This window comes from Aquarana catesbeiana, linkage group LG02, assembly GCF_042186555.1.
Source record: "Aquarana catesbeiana isolate 2022-GZ linkage group LG02, ASM4218655v1, whole genome shotgun sequence".
Taxonomy (NCBI): Eukaryota; Metazoa; Chordata; class Amphibia; order Anura; family Ranidae; genus Aquarana; species Aquarana catesbeiana.
In genome coordinates, this window is record NC_133325.1 from 111622924 (window position 1) to 111645657 (window position 22734).

Genomic DNA, 22734 nt, shown 5'->3' on the forward strand with positions numbered 1-22734 from the left:
GTAGCTGACATCCCCTATGTTCCTCTATACATCACAATAGTAATCACAAAATTAAAGGAGTAAAAGGGAAGTGGCTGGGGAGTGACCTGGTTGGTGGCGAGTGTTAAAATGGATGATGCGTTTCAAGTTTCTTTCACATTTGCGGTAATACTTACTGCCCTCTGAAAAGTGATCTGTGGTGGATTGCTTTTCAACGAGTGGTATAGCAGCAGCTGACAGGCGTTCATGAGGTGCTCCTGCCCCCTTTTTTTTTTTTTTTTTACATTGCTGAATGGTAGTTTTACATTGTTGGACTATGCTGCTACTGTGAGCAAGTTTGGCTTGCAGTTGCAGAGTGGCCCCATTAAAATCAATAGGCGAGTTTGACAGGAGGTGCTGCCTGTCAAACTCTGCAGGCTGAGTTAAAGATGCTGCAGCTAAAGAAATTCCAAAAAAAAAGTTGCAGCTGTGAAGTAAAGAATCACAGCTCTGGCATTCGTACAGCCCTGTCCAAATATATTTTTAAGATTTGGGTCAGGGACATGCGGTGAGGTCAGTGGCTGGTGAGGCACTGGCTAGTATCAGAGCCAGATACATACAGGTTACATATGCCACGAAAGTTAGAGCAAGAGCAATAATTCTAGCACTAGACCTCCTCTGTAACTCTAAACATGTAATCTGTAAAAAATTTTAAAGCGTCGCCTATGAAGATTTTTAAGCACTGAAGTTTGGCGCTATTCCACAAGTGTGCGCAATTGTGAAGTGTGACACTCTGCGTAACATCATCTTTCACATTATACAAAAAAATTGGGCCAACTTGAGTGTTTGTTTTTTATTCATGAAACAGTTTCTTTCTAAAAAAAAAAACATTTGAAAAATTCCTCAGCAAATACCGTGTAACATAAAAAGTTGCAACGACTGCCATTTTATTCCCTAGGGTATCTGCTAAAACAATATATACAATGTTTGAGGGTTCTGAGTAATTTTCTAGCAAAAAAAATTATGATTTTTACATGTAGGAGAGAGAAATGTCAGAATTGGCCTGGGTGCCATTACCATAAGTAATATACAAATTATTTTCACGGTATATATTTTTAAGGTAATTTACTATATTTTCAAAAACTGTACTCAAGCAGGTGGCTTAACGGACAAATTACTGAAGTTTGAAGTTATTACGTCCTTCCAGTAATTTCACATTAAACAGATAAATAATAAATTATCTTATAACGTATAGCATAATAATATATGGTTTAGCTTGATTAAAAAAAAGTACCTTTTCAGCAGCAGAAGATTCACATTCTCCCTCTTAACTGTGTGAGAAAAACATGGGATTATGAGTAAACCTAATACCCATAAACCCATGTATTTCCTAAGAGAGCTGGGCTGGAAGGGAGCATGTGTCTTATTGGACAGCTGGGTCCTATGGTACTTTACCAATGGTCCAAGGCTTCAAGCTGTCCATTGAGCTCAGTGATTCTTACAAGAATTCAGAGGCACTGTGAGCTCATCCTCTCAGTCGAAACGCGATTTTTAAATTTTTTTTTTTTTGCAAATGGGCCTATCTTAGACCCCTTTCACACTGGGGTGTTTTTCAGGCGCTTTAGCGTTAAAAAAAAGTGCCTGAAGGGTGCCCGAAAGAAGCCTCATCTGCAATCCCAGTGTGAAAGCCCGAGTGCTTTCACACTGGGGAGCTGCGCTGGCAGGGCATCAAAAAAAGTCCTGCAAGCAGCTTCTTTGCAGCGCTTTCGTGTTTTTGTCACCGGGCTGGTTGCGCCGATGGACCGAGACCTTTCACACTGCCAGCGCCCGTAAGACGCCCCAGTGTGAAAGGGGTCTTAAGCGGCGCTTTACCAGCGTTTTTCAGGCGCTGGCAGTGTGAAAGGGCTCTGGCTTTCACATTTTTGATTGCAGATGAGGCTTCTTTCAGGCGCTTTACAGGTGCTTTTTTTAATGCTAATGCACCTGAAAAACGCCCCAGTGTGAAAGGGGTCTTAAGGTAAGGGGCCTGGAGCTGCAGCTCCAATAGCCCCTATGTTAATCCGGCCCTGGGTGTTCCTATATACTAGAAACACACGATCTGTCTCCTCTCCCCTGCCAGAACATGGATTTGTATGTTAACACACACAGATCCTCATTCTGGCTCTGTCAAGAGTGATCGTGGGTGCCCGGCGGACATCACAGCTGGCGGGCACGTGCATCAGCTCCTCAGTACACAGTGAAGGAGAAAGGGCTGGTAGAAAGCTAGTTTTTGCCTAGTGCGGGGCACCATTAGGTCCATTACTACCTCATGCACTTTCCTATAGGCCAGTGAGGCTTCCCATTATACTTATACTGGTAGTCTGTGTGGGCGCGGGGGGCTTAGCAGCAAGCTTCTACACTACCCAGACGTGTTGGAGCTTTGCCTATTTTTACGGCCTGACATTCTTCCATAACAGAGATTTAGGCTACTTTTACACTTGGGGGGGGGGCGGCATCGGCAGTAAAGCGGCGTTTTACCGGCGCACCACTAGCGGCTGAAAAAGGGTTAAAACCGCAGGCAAAGCGCCGCTCCAGCGGCGGTTTGGCAGCGCTGCCCCATTGATTTCAAAGGGCAGGGGTGTTTTAGGAGCGGTGTGTATACACCACTCCTACAGCGCAGCAAAGATGCTACTTGCAGGACTTTTCTTACCGTCCTGCAAGCGCACCGCTCCAGTGTGAACGCACTCGGGCTTTCACACTGGAGAGACAGGAGAGGCTCTTTACAGGCTCTATGCAGGCGCTATTTTTAGCGCTGGTGCCAGTAGTGTATTTAGGTTTTGTGCTGCCCTAGGCCTGACTAAACTCATGCACCCCCTAATTTGAATATGACCCACCTCTTCCTGTCAAGGCCACACCCCTTGCTGTTTAAGACCTGCCCTGAAATGTTCAATTGGGGACACTAGTTCTGGGGGCCTGTGGGGGGGCAATGGATCCCTTTAATTTGCATAGATTCCTCTCACTTCCTGTTTGGCTAAGGGGCAGGAAGTGAAGGAAAATCTCTGCAATGGGACAGGGATGGTAAAAAATAAACTGACAGGGGTTATAACCCTCCCTTAGTCTATCCAAAATGGAAAAAAAAGTGTTGCCTATAGTTCTACTTTAAGCACAAATTGCTGATAATTTTATGGAGAGGACTAAAAAGATATAACCATGCCAATGGTGCAGCAGAAAACATATAGCACAGTGAGGAAGGTGTGTGGTCCAGGATAAGAGCACAGTCAAAATTAGAAGCGGCACCCCCCAACAGTTGCGGAATGCCAGCCGCCTGCATACCAGAAACAGTGAGGCCGCTTTTTGGGGGCGCTAGGCTAATTTGCCTCTCAGCACAGTCCGCCCCATAAGAATGGTGCTACACTAACAGTGTAGCGCAAGCTGGCGGGGACTCTTTCTGTGCTGTCCCCCTGCAAAGTGCTGCCCTAGGCCTGGGCCTTGTCGGCCTAGGCCAGGATACAGCATTGGCTGTAAAAGCAGCCTTAGAGAGACTTTTAGCAGCCTCTCAAACCCCCCTAAGCACCAGCACTTCACACCTACAGCAGCTTGCTTTCCTTCCCCTGTATGATGTGACAGTCTCTTGAAAACAAGGTATATAAAATTACCACAGCAATTTACCTCTACATAAAAGCTAGTTGATAGCATGGTGTATTTTCAATATATACAGTGTGTGTAATATATATATTTATTTTTAGTTAATCTATACTATGTCAGGGGACAAATAAATAGTTAGTGAGATCTAGGATGGATCCCCCATTTGTCATGAGCACACCATTCTTGTTATAGAAAATTGCTTTCAATGTTCACCCAAATACAAAGTACTCGACAGTCCTTCAAGATAAAATTAGGGCCTACAAATAGCAGCTTCCACTTCATTGTTCTTCTACTATTTATAAGCTGACAACAGCAAATGTACAAATGCTAAAACAGTCTTGTCAGGGAGATATATAAATATGCAGTAATATCCAGTTTAACCAGTTCTTCAGTACATTCCCATTCCGATCAAAAATGTACAATAATGTGTTCATGCAATACTCTAAAACAATTTACAACATGTATAAAATGTAGATTTGATAAAGAATGGCTACAATCGTCTATTAAAAAATTAGCAGACTGTAGCAGTTTTCTGCAAAACCACCACTATCACCATCATCCTCATGTGTGGGTAAAATGATAGATTCTAGAATTCAGGATCAGCTCAATCATGTCTAATGAATTACCTGCGGGGTCTTAATCCTCCATTCTAAAAGGGAAACCAACAACTGTGCTAAACTATATCCTACATTCCCTACACTGTACCTCAAGGGGAGATTTTAGAATGCTGTTAAAAAGAGATGGGTTTTTTTTGCAGGTTTATACTTACCTAGGTGGATGCAGCATCTGTCCCTCGGCGCCTCTACACTGAAAATCGAGCGATCGAACATTGCCGAAGTCTCAGTTCCCACAGCTCCCCTGCTCTGCTCCTCCACGCTCATTGGAGTGCTGAGATGTGGAGGTAAGGGGAGCGGCCATCTAAGGCTCTCAGCGGCTCGCTGAACCAGCCCTGGTATGAATAGAGCTGGATCATTGGACAGGTAATTGTTCTTTTATTAAAAGTCAGCAGCTACAGTATTTGTAGCTTCTAACCTTTCATTTTTTGTTCCTAGGGTGAAGATCCTCTTTAACTTAAATTGTTAATTCTACTCAGCACATACCATACACCAAGGTTTCTTTTTAAACTTGGGCTATGCACAAATTCTAATCCATGCAGGAGAGATGGAGCTAGTCACATTCATCTTTTATGGAGATGTCCAAAACTATTTCTCTACTAGCATGCAGTAGTTTCTAGGCTAAAGACTGTATTTGCTCTTTTACAGTGTATCCCTTTAAGGGATTATTTGGGGACTTGGACAGTTCTACTTTATACCAATACACCACAGAATACTCTTCGCTGCCCAAAAAGGAAATGGGAAATGGAGCTTCCGTTCAGGTCCGCTTAAAAAACTGACAGGTGGACCCGAACAGTCAGCACGTGTAAAAGGGGCCCAAGGTTCAGCAGGAACACTTAGAAGGTAGTTTACTCGTGTGATAGGAAATTCCATATCTACTTTTGACTTCACCATGACATAGTAATGTCTCTCTTTCCTATTACACACACCAGCCACTTTTTTTAGTCCATATTGACACGATAACATCACGCAGTTGCTGCAGATTGGTCAGCTGGATATCCGTGATGCAAATCTCCTGTTCCACCACATCCCAAAGACGCTCTATTGGATTGGGATCTGGTGACTGTGGACGCCATTGGAGTACTGATGGTCATATTCAAGAAACCCGCTTGTAGGGATGGGCCAAACGGACCCCTGTTCGGTTCGCACTAGAACTTCTGAGCACCGCGAAAGTTCGGACACGAATAACAAACCTCATTAAAGTTAATGGGACCCGAAGTTCAAAAATCAAAAAGTGCCCATTTTGAAGGCTTATATGTAAGTAATTGGGCATACAATGGTTATAGGGGTCCGGATCCTGCCCTGGGAGACATGTAGCAATAAAAAAAAAAAAAAAAGTTTGTTAAAAACGTGAGCAGTGATTTTTTGATTTTTAAAGTGAAAGCCTAAAAATGAAAAATTCCTTCCCATAAAGTACCGGGGGGGGGGGGGGGGGGGGGGGTCCCCTTAGTCTACCTGTAAAGTAGCAGATCTGTACCATGTCTAGAATCTGCTGCAGCAATAACTGCATTTATAAAGCCGGAAAAAAAAAATCAAATTTTCCCTGCAAGCTGCCTTTATTTTGCAACAGCTGGGGAGCCAGTGTATATGATGAGGCCACAGTGTAGTGCACTGGGAACGAGATTAGAGATTTTTTGGATACATTTTGGTGTCACTTTGACTTTGTATACACTATGTGAGGCACAGAACTATATGGCGCTAAACTGGTAGTAACGCACACAGAAGTAAATGGCGTTAAACTGGCAGTAACGCAATCAAATAGACGGTGTTCAACCGTCACTACACTGACGTTATCTGAACTGTCCCTACTCTAGCTATACGCTAATGTAAAGATTACTGACACAGTCTCACTACACTACAACTATCTGAGTGGTCCCTACTCTACACTAATGTATGTATGAATGACACGGTCTCACTACACTACAGTGAATCTATCTGAGCTGTCCCCACTCTAGCTGCACACTATGCAAAGCTGAATGATGGTCCTCCTCACTACACTCACAGTATCCCTAGACTGACACTAAACTAAAATTCTACACTGACAATTGAAGCAAAAAAGCACAGTATAGCCCACCAACTAATAGCACTGAACAGAGCCCTGTTCTATCTCTCTCCACGCCGAAATCACACTGAAAATGCCTGCCACTGAATAAATACTTTTATACTGTGGAGCGGGAATGAGCCATGATTGGATAAAGTCATGATGACAGTGTCCAATCATGACCCCGGCAGTGCTCTGTGCCCTGATTGGCTTAAGCTTTCACTGCTTCAGCCAATCAGGGCTTGCAATGCACTGTTCAGCGCCGCAATGAATTGTGGTTGGTTCAGGGGGCTGAACAAACAGTTGAACGACCCGTTTATTCGGCTCTTTGTCGAATATCCAAACAGAGAAAGTTCGGCCCGAACTTATGCTTGGGCCGAACCGTTCCCCCATCCCTACCCATTTGAGATGATTTGAGCTTTGTGACCCCGCCCATGCTCCAAGGGAGGCCTGTGCAGCCTCCCTCTTACTTCAGATTTTATGTCTTAGATGCCATCGGCCAATAGTGCGCCATGATTGGCATCTGTGGAAGGAATAGTGCGCCATCATTGGTGTCAGTGGGAGGAATAGTGCGCCATCATTGGTGTCAGTGGGAGGAATAGTGCGCCATCATTGGTGTCAGTGGGAGGAATAGTGCGCCATCATTGGTGTCAGTGGGAGGAATAGTGCGCCATCATTGGTGTCAGTGGGAGGAATAGTGCGCCATCATTGGTGTCAGTGGGAGGAATAGTGCGCCATCATTGGTGTCAGTGGGAGGAATAGTGCGCCATCATTGGTGTCAGTGGGAGGAATAGTGCGCCATCATTGGTGTCAGTGGGAGGAATAGTGCGCCATCATTGGTGTCAGTGGGAGGAATAGTGCGCCATCATTGGTGTCAGTAGGAGGAATAGTGCGCCATCATTGGTGTCATCATTGGTGTCAGTGGGAGGAATCGTGCCCAAGGGCTGGATAAAGGCAAGCAAAGGGCCACACCCAACCCCAGGGCCACAGTTTGGAGACCACTGCAATAAAGGATCCCTGGACTTCTATTCTACACAGTATGTGTCAGCCTGCATACTCTGTATATTCCTATCGGGAACCCAACTGGGCATAGGTTTCTTAGGCAAAGTGGTACTTCTGCCACAATCTGCAAATATATATTAAAATACAGTTTAGGTGGGAAGCTGAACGATGTAATACACAAAGTCCGCATCAGCCAGTCTGGTGGGCTCCAGTCACCCCCTAATCATATTAACAATAGAAGGACCAGAAGTGGAATGCAGTAACAGAATCATATTTAATCCATCGGTTAGAAAAGGTCTTCACAAAACACAATCAACAAAAACAGGAACAAAAGTTTCAGGCATCCCTGCCCTGATGAAGGCCAGGGATGCCCTATTTTTGTTCACTGTGTTTTGTGAAGAAATTTCATTTTCCGGAAGGGACCAAAACAGTAAGCAAAACTTCTTATGTGGTCACCTGTTCTGGTGACAACTGTCTAAGTGGGAAATTTCCCTTGTGTCTCAAGGAAATCTTCCTGAAGGACACAGAGAGCAAGAAACAGCAGGAGGAAAAAAAAACAAAAAAAACCAAAAAAACACAAACGTTTTACATGTACATATACTTTAAAAGTTGTATATAAATTTATAACAATAAATACATGTGCAGTGTGCATAGACTTCCTCCGACACATTTTAAACGTTTGCAGGGATTGTATTTAATGCGGGACAACACAATGGTGTCATGGTTAGCACTTCTGCCTAGCAGCACTGGGGTCGTTGATTTGAATCCCAACCACATCGCTACCTGCCTGGAGTTTGCATGTTCTCCCTGTGCGGGTTTCCTCTGGATATTCTGGTTTTCTCCCACCCTCCAAAGACACGGTGGTAGATTAATTGGTTCCGGTCTAATGCCGCGTACACACGAGCGGACTTTACAGCAGACTTGGTCCGGTAGACCGGAGTCCACCGGACAATCCGATCGTGTGTAGGCTCCCGCTGACTTTTTTTTCCCAAAAGTCCGACGGACCTAGAAATTAAACATGTTTCAAATCTCTCCGTCATAACTCCGCCGGACTCAATTGCTGATGGAAAGCCCGTTCGTCTGTAGGCTGGTCCGACGGACCAGATACGACGCAAGGGCAGGGTACTGCATCTCGCACTCGCTGCAATAGGAAAAAACTATTTTCCTATTGCGGCGAGCACGGGGCATACCAGGCCCTTAGGTCTGGGGTGGATTTTAAGGGGGAACCCCCTACGCCGAAAAATCGGACTACCGCCGGATTTTCTGAACGGACGGACTTGCCTACACACGACCGGACTTTCCGGCAGACTAGGTCCGCCGGTCTTCCCGACGGACTTTCGCCGGAGTTACGGCGGACTTTCAGAATGAACGGACTTGCCCACACACTGACAAGTCCGTTCATTTTGAACGTGACTCGGGTACAACGGGGCTAGAAAAGGAAGTCAATCTCGCCGCTTTTATCAGCGGGATTGGCACCTTGCGAGCCCAGTCCCTTAGGTCTGCTATGGATTTTAAGGGAAACCCCCTACACCGCAAAAACAGCGTGGGGTCCCCCCAAAGTCCATACCAGACCCCGATACAAGCATGTAGCCCGGCTGGTCAGGAAAGGGGGTGGGGACGAGCGACCACCCCCCCCCCTGAACCATACCAGGCCGCATGCCCTCAACATGGGGGGGTGGGTGCTTTGGGGGAGGGGGGGCCCTGCGGCCCCCCCTCCCCCAAAGCACCTTGTCCCCATGTTGATGAGGACAAGGGCCTCTTCCTAACAACCCTGGCCATTGGTTGTCGGGGTCTGCGGGCGGGGGGCTTATCGGAATCCGGGAGCCCCCTTTAATAAGAGGGCCCCCAGATATGTGAATGAGTATGGGATACATGGTACCCCTACCCATTCACCTGGGGGAAAAAGTGTCAATAAAAAAACACTACACAGGTTTTTAAAGTAATTTATTAGATAGCTCCGGGGGTCTTCTTCCGGCTTCGGGGGTCTTCTTCCGGCTTCGGGGGTCTCTCCAGTTCTTCTCCGCTGTCTCCGGCCTCTTCTCCCGTTGTTTGACCTCTTCTCCGCGCTCTCCGGGTCTTCTGCCGGGCTCCTCCGCTATCTTCTGCTCTTTTACCGCTCTTATGCCTTCTTGTCTTCCTCCCTCTTCTCTTCTTGCGATGTTGACATGACGCTCTCTCTGGCTGGAATGCTCTCTGAACGCTCCGATGTGACTTCTATAGGAGGTGACCCCGCCCCCTTATGCCGTCACAGTCCCTGGGCATGCTGGGACTGTGACAGCATAAGGGGGCGGAGTCACCGGGTGTTGTTGACCACGCCCCCCTAAAACATCACAGTCCCAGCATGCCCAGAGACTGTAACGTCATAAGGGGGTGGGGTCACTGCCTATGTAAGTCACATCGGAGCGCTCAGAGAGCATTCCAGTCAGAGAGAGCGTCGTGTCAACATCACAAGAAGAGAAGAGGGAGGAAGACAAGAAGGCAGCAGGCAGAAGACCGGGCCACCACTAGCAAAAGAGCAGAAGATAGCGGAGGAGCCCGGCAGAAGACCCGGAGAAGAGGTCAAACAATGGGAGAAGAGGCCAGAGACAGCGGAGAAGAACCGGAAAGACCCCCGAAGCCAGAAGAAGACCCCCGAAGCCGAAAGAAGACCCCCAGAGCTGTCTAATAAATTAAAAACCTGTGTAGTGTGTTTTTTATTGACACATTTCCCCCCAGGTGAATGGGTAGGGGTACCATGTACCCCATACTCATTCACATAGGGTGGGGGGCCAGGATCTGGGGGCCCTCTTATTAAAGGGGGCTCCCAGATTCTGATAAGCCCCCTGCCCGCAGACCCCGACAACCAACGACCAGGGTTGTCGGGACAAGGCCCTTGTCCTCAACATGGGGACAAGGTGCTTTGGGGGAGGGGGGCCGCAGGGCCCCCCCTCCCCCAAAGCACCCACCCCCCCATGTTGAGGGCATGCGGCCTGGTATGGCTCGGGGGGGGGGGGCGCTAGCTCGTCCCCACCCCCTTTCCTGACCGGCCGGGCTACGTGCTCGTATCGGGGTCTGGTATGGATTTTGGGGGGACCCCATGCTGTTTTTGCGGCGTAGGGGGTTCCCCTTAAAATCCATACCAGACGCAAGGTGCCAATCTCGCCGATAAAAGCGGTGAGATTGACTTCCTTTTCTAGTCCCGTTGTACCCAAGTCACGTACAAAATGAACGGACTTGTCAGTGTGTGGGCAAGTCCGTTCATTCTGAAAGTCCGCCGTAACTCCGGCGAAAGTCCGTCTGGAAGACCGGCGGACCTAGTCTGCTGGAAAGTCCGGTCGTGTGTAGGCAAGTCCGTCCGTTCAGAAAGGGAAGAACGTCGGACTTCCCAGAAAGTCCGGTCGTGTGTACGCGGCATAAATTGGCCTTAGTATGTATGAATGTGAGTTAGGGACCCTAGATTCTAAGCTCCTTGAGGGCAAGGACTGATGTGAATGTATAATATATATGTAAAGTGCTGCGCAAATTAACGGCACTATATACGGTAAGTACCTGTAATAGCAAATAAATAATGTCATCATTGGAAGGCAGCAATAAAGACAGACAGTTCTAGGGAGTCTGTTTTTCTATTTTCCTTTGCCCTTTCCTCACAAACTTTACCCCCTTAGGGTGGTTCCTCTTCCACCCAATCAGGTTTTGGGTTTTTCTACCCTATACTGCTGGAATCCTTCCACCAGGATATAAAGTATATTTACATTTGAAGACCCAGTATATTGGCAGGACACTGAGGGTAAAGTGTAATTTTTTTCCTATTATTTGTGACATACTTTACTGCACTTTTGTACTGTAAAATGCAAAGTAAAGATTTTTGCAAAAAAAAATAGAGTGTACCAGTAATATATGCACACATGTATGTCAATGGGTTCTTGAGATTAATATCACGTACACCTAAGGTTATATAAAATGTACACATGAGCAAAATTTTTAAAAAATGCATACATCTCTGCAATACATGCACATGTCCTTATGTTTTATTCCTTTAACTTTTAGGGCCAATTCACACCAAATGTGTGAATCACTGCAGGGACACAGGGCACTGTCAGGCAGCGCGCCGCCCGACATTGGAGTGAATGAAGTGTATGTAGCATCCTTGTCCTAAACAGGGCTGCTAATAAAGTTAGCTGTGCTAGGTGGTAGCTAGCCTGGCTAATTTGTAGTCTATTGATCAAATGGGTTTCTCCTAAGCCTGGTGTTAACTGTGATTTCTCCCTTTTGTCAGTAGGTGGCACTGTTACCTTTGGCATCTATGTGATGAATAACAGAGAATGCAGGTTCTGAGTGTGTATACTTCTCAGCCAGTCAGCAGGAGTTTCTTTGGGAGAAGGTATTTATTCGGAGGAGGTCAGATGATCTGGGTCCTTTCCACCCAGAGGGTGGGTGTGTGAGGAGACAGCTGTTGCAGCGTAGGCCTGAGGCCTAACCACGTGTAAAGGGGCTCTGCTGTGGGGAGCCTGGTCGAAGCCGGGAGGCATGAGAGAGGAACTTGCCAGAGGGTCAACACCTCTTGTTGCCGGGGGCAGGTTGAGAGGGATGGAGTTCTGAAGGAGTACCAGAGGAGACTCTTCATAAGCCAGGGACTATGAAGTGGCTGGGAAAGCTTCATCCGAGGAAAGTAAGTGAGATACTGTGAGTTAAAGTGATTAAAAAAAAAAAAAAAAAAAAAAAAAAAAAGACTTTTACAAATAACAAACATGTTATACTTACCTCCTCTGTGCATTTGGTTTTGCACAGAGCAGCCCGGATCCTCCTCCTGGCCCCTCCCTCTTATTGAGTGCCCTCTCAGCCAGCAGCTTTCTTTAGGCCCCCCCCAAGCCAAGTCACAGCTTCGTGTAGCCATTCAGACACGGAGCCCCGGCGCTACCCCCTCTCTCCCCTGATTGGCTGGCTGACTGACTTTGATTGACAGCTGCGGGAGCCAATGGCACCGCTGCTGTGCCTCAGCCAATCGGAGGGAGTGTCTTGGATGGCTTAGACATTCGTGGACATCGCTGGAGAGAGAAGAAGGGGCTCATGTAAGTAATTAGGGCGATGCTGGGGAGGCTGCTACACACAAAAGGTTTTTTATCTTAATGCATAAAATGCATTAAGATAAAAAAAACCTTCTGCCTTTACAAATCTTTTAAGTTGCTGCTACAAGAGACAGCTGTTGCTATAGAATACAGATCACTGGGTTGAGCTTAAAGGCACTTTTTCTGTATTGCTGTCTGCCTTGCTCTGCATTTTTGTCTGAGGAGTCTGCTGGTCTGCTAAATTGCCATTGCATTTGCCTAAGGGTGTCCTGATCACTACCCCTCTCTCCCACATTTTACTGTTAAGAGAAATAAACGTCTCTCTGTTAATTTTCAAAAGTGACTGGCGCCCATCTTTCCACTCTGCACAACACCCACCATGCCTAGTAACCCGCACCCTGAGGAGGAATGTCATCCCTCCCTGTTTCTGGGTGTCACCACCAGGACTTTGGAGGTCAGGGAGAGCGCTACATGTACATTTTGTACACATCATATAAAGCTATGCATGAAGGTAAAAAACCTTCAGTGTGCAGCTCCCCACTCAGCCCATACTTATACTTACCTGAGCCCAATCTCATGCCAGTGATGTGCACAAGAGTAGCAGCTTTCCCAGGTCTTTCCCTCCTCATTGGCTGAGATGCAGCAGCATCCCACTGCTTTCAATCACAGCCAGCGAGGAGGGAACAGGTGGCGAAGCTGCTCTACTTGTCTTATGGACACTTAACAAGGGGGAAGGGCCTAGAGCGCCAGCTGGGAACCAGAGAAGTGTAGGATCGAGGCTGCTCTGTGCAAAACTATTAAACAGAGCAGGTTTGTTATGACATGTTTTTATAACATGTTTGTTATTTTAAAAAAAAAAAATCCTTTAGGGCACATTTCCACTTGCTTCGGCTTCAACATACATTAAAGCGCCTACCGCTTCAACATGCTTTTTTGATGTGTTTTTGATGCTTCTGCAATACTTCGGTGGTGCTTTTTTGAAGCTTTAATGAAGTTTGGCAGATGCCCTGTGTGCGTGCTGCTATCTCATACCTGCAATTTCTCCAAAGCGAAGCTAATGCTGAATTAAAGCCTCTCAAAAGCTGCAGGTTCTTCAAGCAAACTTTGCCATAGACTTTATATAGAAAAATGTGATGGCTAGAGGGGGTACCTCATCCATACAACCATTCTTTAAAAAGATTAGGACAAATTGAGCCGACCTTACCGGTACCAGAAAAGGACCAACATTACAAAAATTAATACTAATTATTTTTATTACAAAAATATATTTTTACATAGAAAATTCATTAATAAAAAATGTTTGTACAAGATAAAAACAAGAACAATTGAGCTCTCATCAATATAACCACTTGATATGTATCATATTTGATCTCTTTGCCATAGACTTCTATGGAGGCTTTAAAGACACTTTGAAGCACCACTAAAGCGACGTGGGGAATCATTTTTGAAGCAAAACAAATGCAAAGAGTAAACAGGACTGTAAGCTAACGATTTTATTTAGTGACCGGGTCTTTGACTGGCGTTCAGAGAGCTTAAACAAAGCGCGTCCAAAGCCATGTTTTGAAGCAAGTTAATATCAAATGACCTAGGGCGGTGGTTCTCAACCACAGTCCTCAAGTTCCCCCGAAACAGGCCATGTTTTGGGAGTTTCTCCTAGATAAAATAGCTGTCCAAAATACCAAGCCATCGACTGGTTTAAAGCACCTGTGCAAGATAAAGGAAAACCTGCAAACATGGCCTGTGGGGGTACTTGAGGACTGAGGTTGAGAACCGCTGATGTAGGGCACCCTGCGGATGATTCTTCCATCCAGCTACTACCTCTGAAAAGGTGGCTATCACAGGGATTACACCTTTTCTCACTAGTACAGGTAACAGAAAAATAAATATTGGAACATGCTGTAGGAGGTGGTTTGGGGTACAAATTGGTTTGTGCCTGTATACACACACAAAAAGCTTTGGGTTCATTTTCATAGAAATAACAGGCAGAGGGGTACCTGTCTCCTGGGTGGTAAAAAAAAATAAATAGGAAAAAAAAAAAAAAAAAACACACGTGCACACCCTATACATATACACATTTCAAGCCTGACTTGAAATGTGTGAAAATTATTTAAAGTATTCTGAGGCAGAACATATAAAATAGTATAGTAGTGTGGAATAGCAAAGAATCAGCATGGGTTTATGAAAGGTAGGTCACGTCTAAGATTCATCAGTTTTTTATAAGGAGATAAGCATAAATCTGTATTTCAGAAACGTTATTGATGTAGTATATCTGGATTTTGCTAAAGCATTTGATACGGTTTCTCATAATAGCTTGGTAGGAAGTCAAGGATGCGAGGATAAGGGATAGACGATTGCACATGAAAAAATGATTAGAATACAGAAGCCAAAAGGAAGTTGTAAAAAAGAACATGCTCAAAATGCACTAAAAACCACAATGGTGTACCACAGGGATAGGTATCTGACCCACTTCTTTTCAAAAAAATTGTTAACGGAGATCTATGGTCACTGCATACACTTTCATTTTATAACATTAGCATTGTAAATAGCAATGCAAACAATAGTTACTTCTGCAAATACAATAAAAACTTGCTTTAAAAATCTCCTTTCATGTTGTGATTGCTGCCTGTTTGCTGGCAATCTCCACAGCTTTCTGGATTCCCTGCATGCTTTGCAGCTTCTCCTCTGATGTTTACTTTCAATTTCTAAGGATTATATATCCCATTGTACCATGCTGCCTACAAACTGATTCCTGTAATAATTCTGCCGCCTAAAACTCCTCCTCTCAGCACCTCTATAGTTGAGAAGGCAGGCTCTGTAAAGCGTGTGACACAGCAGTGCCTGTTGACAGGGTATAGTGAATATGTGTTACAGAATTCAAAGTAGTAAATGTGTGGGGGTTCTTCACAAAGTAAGTTTACAAACTTAAAGATCATTCAAATAAAAGTGTTAGTAAACTTATAACAAGGCTTTTCTGTAGGTACAGTGAATATCTGTTGACGTCACCGACACATGGGCATTGCGCTCTCAATGGACAGCACACTTGAATATTGATTGTTGCATTTAGATTGTGTGCAGTTTCCCTAATAAAAACCACATGTGTTTTCACTTAGATCCATTTCACACTGGGGTGCTTTTCAGGCGTTTTAGCGCTAAAAATAGCGCCTCTCAAGCCACCCCAGTGTGGAAGTCCAAGTGCTTTCACACTGGGGAGTTGTGCTTGCAGGATGGGAAAAAAAAAGTCCTGCAAGCATCTTTGGGGTGGTGAGGGAGTGGTGTATACACCGCTCCTTCCGTCCCTGCCCATTGAAATGAATGGGAAGCGGCGCCGAAGCACCTGCAAAGCGCTTCGGCAGCGCCGCAACAGGGGCGCTTTTAATCCTTTAACTCACACCGCTCCAGTGTGAACCAGGGCTCAATCTGTGTTAAGCCTTGTACACACGATCGGATTTCCCAATGGGAATTATGTGTTGACGGAAAATCCTACCGTTTGTACTACGCTCAATCGGACGTTTGTTGTCAGATAGAGAACAATTATATTATATTATATTATATTATATTATATTATATATATATATATATATATATATATATATATATATATATATATATATATATATATATATATATATATATATATATATATATTAATAATTTTTTTTTTTGTGACGGTATGCGAGGTGAGGTAATGCATAATCGATATATTTCACTTCGCACGCGCTCTATTGTAAGTCATTGAACCGGAACCTGGCCCGGGTTTTTCCAGCCTCCGTGGCAGGCTCCGGATGTTGTGGTCCACTTGAGTCCACGCTCAGGTGGTCTTTAACCCCTTCCCGATGTGCGTACTCGGCTTTCGGGGGTTATACCGGGGTGATGCCCGCAGCTGCAGGCATCATCCCGGTACCGTTGTTTCGAGCCGGAGATCGGCTATCCGTATATAACAACCGATGCAGCTAAAAGCTGCTCAGTTGTTATACCGGAGGAGCGGGAGGGGACGCCCCCCCTCCCGCCGCTCTTACCGGGCCTCCCGTGCGATCGGGAGGCCCGGTGTCCAATCGGCTGCCTCCGGCGGCTGGGGGCGGGCTGGAACGAAGCCATAAATGGCTTTGTTCCAGCCTTCTAATTGTAAACGCGGAAGCGACGTCATGACGTCACTTCCCGTTTACTCGGCTGCCAATGGCGCCGAATTTAAAAAAAAATACACAGTATTCAGAATCGCCGTTTTCAGCAAAATGAATACTTTGAAGTGCAGAGGAGGGATCGGGGGTCTTTTAGACCCCCGATCCCTCCATAAAGAGTACCTGTCACCACCTATTACTGTCACAAGGGATGTTTGCATTCCTTGTGACAGCAATAAAAGTAAAAAAAAAAAAAAAACATTTTTTTTTTTTTTTTAAACACAATTTATAAGTATAAAAATAAATAAATAAAAAAATTTTAAAGCGCCCCCATCCCCGCGTGCTCGCGCAGCGAAGAAAACGCATATGGAAGTCGCGCCCGCATATGTAAACGGTGTTCAAATCACACATGTGAGGTATCGCCGCGATCGTCAGGGCGAGAGCAATAATTCTAAAAAATTGAAAGCGTCGCCTATGGAAATTCATAGCTACCATAGTTTGTCGCCATTCCACGAGTGCGTGCAATTATAAAGCATGACATGTTTGGTATCTATTTACTCGGCGTAACATCATCTTTCACATTATACAAAAAAAATTGGGGTAACTTTACTGTTTGGATTTTTTAAAATTCATGAAAGTGTCCCTTTTCCAAAAATTTGCGTTTAAAACACCGCTGCACAAATACCGTGTGATATAAAATATTGCAACAATCTCCATTTTATTCTCTAGATTCTCTGCTAAAAAATATAAATATAATGTTTGGGGGTTCTAAGTAATTTTCTAGCAAAAAATATGGATTTTAACTTGTAAACACCAAATTTCAAAAAATAGGCTTAGTCATGAAAGGGTTAAATGAGCAAGAAGAGAGCACAGCAGAGCTCTGGTCTCAGACTCAGAAGGGAATCAGAGAGAGGAGCTCTGTTTGGATTTAAAAAGAAGGTTTGCTTTACCACATGTTTTGTGGGTGACAGGGACCAGCCCCATACCGTATGGAGAGGAGTCTACTGTTTAGTTTAGCGCCAGACAGCAAGGATTTACTTTACTGTTTTTTGTTTGTTTTCATGACTTTACAAACCTCTTCTAAATAAAGCTGGCAACCCGGCAGATTTTAAAGAAACTGCCTGCACACTGACTTTAATTTCCAGAAAAGGTGATCCCCACAAGCTAATTAGACAGAATATACTATATATATATATATATATATATATATATATATATATATATATATATATATATATATATATATATATATATATATATATATATATATATATATATATATATATATATATAAAATTTTATGAAACCAAGGGTGCTGCAAGTGGGTGGGGCCAGAAGCAGAGAAGGTGAGGAGCCGAATCCAGAGTTGGGATTAAAACAAACATTTAAACAGCATTGCAAGGCTGACAGTTACAAGCATGACTCCTAAAGGCAGAGGCATGATGGGACTTTTAGTTCTGCAACAGCCAGAGGACCACAGGTTAAGCGCCCATGGATTAAATTCTAAATATATTCGTAAAACAGTATAAAGTGTTGGCACGGTAACCTTTTATTCTAGACACTGTACAAAGGACAAAAAGGGAAAAATCGGTTGCAAATGTAGAAAAGAAGATTTTACTATTAGTTTTTATAGAAGTTCCTTACTGATAATGTGGTTAAGCCCCGGTTCACACAGGGGCGACTTGTCAGGCGACTTAGCCGCCTGACAAGTCACATCCCGTTCTGTACTACGGAACCGTTCTAATAGGAGCGACGCAAGTCGCTCCGACTTAGAAAAAGGTTCCTGTACTATTTTTGGGGCGACTTCAGGCTACTTGCATTGACTTCTATACAGCGACTTCTATGCAAGTCGCCGCTGAAGTCGTGTGCAGGTAGCCTCTGTGAGTCGACCTGCAAGTGTTGCCCCTGTGTGAACCAGAAGTAAGCTGTTGAATGTTTCAGCACATGAGATAAATAGCAAAAACAATAAAAAAAAAAATCAATAAAATAAAGAATTTAAAAAAAATAAATAAAAAAAAAGAAAAAAAAAAAAGAAAGGAGGAGGAGAGATGGCCAAACGTTCAGTGTGCATGAGGCCTTAGTCTCTGCCTCAACCCCCTCACTTCTGCACTAAAAAAAAGTGAGCCATCCTTTTAATTTTTTGAGTGGGAGGGCCATTTCTTTTTTCATTTTTTTTTTTTACCCCCCACTGCTATTCTCATCTAGGGGAGAATAACGTGTCTTGCGCCTGCAGCCTCCTGGGACATCCCCATCACATAGCCCATTTACAGAGTGGCTGGAGGGACGGGATTGTTAACTTCATCAGCGACAAGGCTGCATGAACCCAGAAGAAGCAGCTGGCTGAGTAGGACCTAGATTGTGGCGCAAGACACAGGCACAGACAGCTGAGCAGCAGATCACTGTAGGATGATGCTGGATATAATAGACAGGTAAGTATGTATTTTAAAAGAACTTAAGCATAACCAGTAGGGGGCTTTCCAGGCTTCTACAAGAAAAATTATATTTTCCTGCGAAAATAAATGCATTTTTTTATTTTTTCAGGAAAGGTGAACTTATCCTTTAAATAAGACAAATGAAAATGGCAAGAACATTGCCAATTGCACCACCATTAGTGACAACCACTACAAACAAGTGATTGAGCAGCTCTCAAGGATTCTTCTGTACCTGCCAACTGGTAGTTTGGTCCCCAAATCATGAGAAAACTGCTACAGCTGTCCCAGGATTGAAAGGTGCCTTCTCCACACTGCCTGTTTCAGTTCAGTTCAGTAGATCTTTAACAGAATTCAGATCAGGATTCACAGAAGTCAATTTTCAAATAATCCAATGTCCAATTCTTTGCCATTTGGGGTGCTTTTAGCTGTGTTTAAGGTCATTATGCTATTGATGGCCTATGAAGTGCGCCAAGACACAGCTTTGTAACACTGGCCAGTACGTTTCACTCCAGAATTTGATAGTCTTGACATGTCATTGTGCCATGCACAGATTCAAGGCACCCTGTGCCAACACACAGCAAAGCAACTCCAAAACATAACTGAGCTGAAACTGAAAGATTCATTTTTTCATCAGTGCACTTACAGCTGACTTGCCAACAAAGCTTCAGTTTTGTCTCATCTGTCTTCTCCCAGAAGAATTGTGGCTTCTCAATATGCTTTTCAGCAAAATCCAAACTGGCTTTTTATGTTTTCCTTTTGGCATTGAAGTCTCCAGGGTCTTCTTCCTTTGAGCCCACTGATGCTCAAAAAATGATGGATGATGCAATCAGACACTGATGTACCTTGACCTTGAAGTTCAGCTTGTAGCTCTGTGGCTTTGTCTACCATAAACACTGTCCTTTTCTGCATTCTGGGGTCAATTTTTCTTTTGCAGCCATACCCAGGAAGGTTGGCAAAACTTCCATGAACCTTAAAGTGTTACTAAACCCACAACAGTAAAATCAATCTGTACAATGGGGACGGAAAGTATTCAGACCCCCTTACATTTTTCACTCTTTGCTATATTGCAACCATTTACTAAAATCAAGTTCATTTTTTTCCCTCATTAATGGACACACAGCACCCCACATTGACAGAAAAACACAGAATTGTTGACATTTTTGCAGATTTATTAAAAAGGAAAAACTGAAATATCACATGGTCCTAAGTATTCAGACCCTTTGCTCAGTATTTAGTAGAAGCACCCTTTTGATCTAATACAGCCATGAGTCTTTTTGGGAAGGATGCAACAAGTTTTTCACACCTGGATTTGGAGATCCTCTGCCATTCCTCCTTGCAGATCCTCTCCAGTTCTGTCAGGTTGGATGGTAAACGTAGGTGGACAGCCATTTTTAGGTCTCTCCAGAGATGCTCAATTGGGTTTAAGTCAGGGCTCTGGCTGGGCCATTCAAGAACAGTCACAGAGTTGTTGTGAAGCCACTCCTTTGTTATTTTAGCTGTGTGCTTAGGGTCACTGTCTTGTTGGAAGGTAAACCTTCGGCCTAGTCTGAGGTCCTGAGCACTCTGGAGAAGGTTTTCATCCAGGATATCCCTGTACTTGGCCGCATTCATCTTTCCCTCGATTGCAACCAGTGGTCCTGTCGCTGCAGCTGAAAATCACCCCCACAGCATGGCCAAAAAGTTCTTTCTACGTCTCATCCAGACCAAAGAATCTAATTTCTCACCATCTTGGAGTCCATCAGGTGTTTTTTTAGCAAACTCCATGCGGGCTTTCATGTGTCTTGCACTGAGGAGAGGCTTCCGTCGGGCCACTCTGCCATAAAGCCCCGACTGGTGGAGGGCTGCAGCGATGATTGACTTTCTACAACTTTCTCCCATCTCCTGACTGCATCTCTGGAGCTCAGCCACAGTGATCTTTGGGTTCTTCTTTACCTCGCTCACCAAGGCTCTTCACCCCCGATAGTTCAGTTTGGCTGGACGGCCAGCTCTAGGAAGGGTTCTGGTTGTCCCAAACGTCTTCCATTTAAGGATTATGGAGGCCACTGTGCTCTTAGGAACCTTAAGTGCAGCAGAAATTTTTTGTAACCTTGGCCAGATCTGTGCCTTGCCGCAATTCTGTCTCTGAGCTCTTCAGGCCTTTGACCTCATGATTCTCATTTGCTCTGACATGCACTGTGAGCTGTAAGGTCTTATATAGACAGGTGTGTGGCTTTCCTAATCAAGTCCAATCAGTATAATCAAACACAGCTGGACTCAAATGAACGTGTAGAACCATCTCAAGGATGATCAGAAGAAATGGACAGCACCTGAGTTAAATATATGAGTGTCATAGCAAAGGGTCTGATCACTTAGGACCATGTGACATTTCAGTTCCCTGTTTTTCTGTCAATATGGGGTGCTGTGTGTACATTAATGAGGGAAAAAAGAAAAAACTTAAATGATTTTAGCAAATGGCTGCAATATAACAAAGAGTGAAAAATTTAAGGGGGTCTGAATACTTTCCGTGCATACATCTCTGAGACACTTCTACCATTACATTCCTCACCCTGTTAGAATGTCTGGAACACTTTATACAAGACCTGAACACAGGGCTTGACAAATTTGCTTTGAATCTAGGAGCCAGCTAAAAGAGTCAGGGGCCATTTTTTTTTGTTTTTTTTTTAGCCAACAAAGCTTACGGGTGGAACATGTAACATATTCCTGAAGGTGAACCTATCCTTTAGCCTTTTTACTGCCAGTCCCTGCGTGCTCCACTTTTAAACTCAGCTGGCCAGACCATTTTTCCAATTTTTCCATTGCTTTTTTTTTATTTTTCCCCTTACAGCTTTCAGAGTTTGTAAAAGACCCCCCCACAACCCATATAGTTTCTGAAATCACATGACCAGTAGAATAAAAAGGCACTACTGATTTTTAAGACTTCGCTGTATTTCCGCAAATGTTTATCAAAACAATATTTTCGCTAAAAAATACACTAAAATCATTATTAGCAGATAAAAACACAGCACATTTTACAAAATTCCTGCTAAATATAAAAGCTTAACCTGTATTGAGTTAATAAATAACAAATATTTGTCAATTTTAAAATTGTGCCTTTTTGCAAAATGGTGAAACTGAACGTACGCAAAAATGCAAATATCCAAATTTTTTTTTAAATCTGGAGGTTTTCATTTTTCACTCACAGCTTTCAGAGTTTGTAAAAGAGAGCACATGACCTGTAGAATAAAAAGAACATGCTACCAATTTTTAAGGCCCTGTGATATTTACGCAAATGTTTATAAAAATAATATTTTTGCTAAAAATACACTAAAATCATTGTTAGCAGATACAAACACAGCAAATTTTACAAAATTCCTGCAAAGTTTCTACTAAATATGAAAGCTTAAACTGTATTGAGTTAATAAATACCAAATATTTGTCAATTTTGAATTGAGCCTTTTTGCAAAATGGTTAAAATCAAAACGTACACAAACATTTCTCTAAAAGTTTGGAGGTTTTCATTTTTCACTTACAGCTGTTAGGTTGTGAAAGACCCCCAAACCATATATTTTCTGAAAGCACAGGACCAGTAGAATAAAAAAGGTACTACTGATTGCCGCTGAAGACCAATCCACGTTCGGATCGTGCTCCAGTGGCTACTGACAAGCAGCGAGGAAGCGATGCGACGCCTCCTCACCACCAGTTTTAACCCCATTTTACCAACAAATGGGCTGCAACCGCATGCATTGCACAAGGTTGTGGGACAAATGCACGGTTGAGCCTGCCGAACACCCCTCCTTAAGCTGCAATAGCCAGTGGACAGGGTGATGATGCCATGATGCTTCGTGCCCGCAGTAAAGTTAACCCAACGTATAGCGATGCCTTCACCCAAACACTACATATTCATGTCAACGTGGAAGCTCCACA

General features: G+C 44.1%; 1 protein-coding gene across 2 annotated transcripts in view; it reads right to left on the minus strand.

Moving 5' to 3' along the window:
* B3GLCT (beta 3-glucosyltransferase) overlaps positions 1-22734 on the minus strand; it is a 1077075-nt gene that overhangs the window by 1044139 nt on the left and 10202 nt on the right. The gene's annotated exons all lie outside the window — the stretch shown is intronic.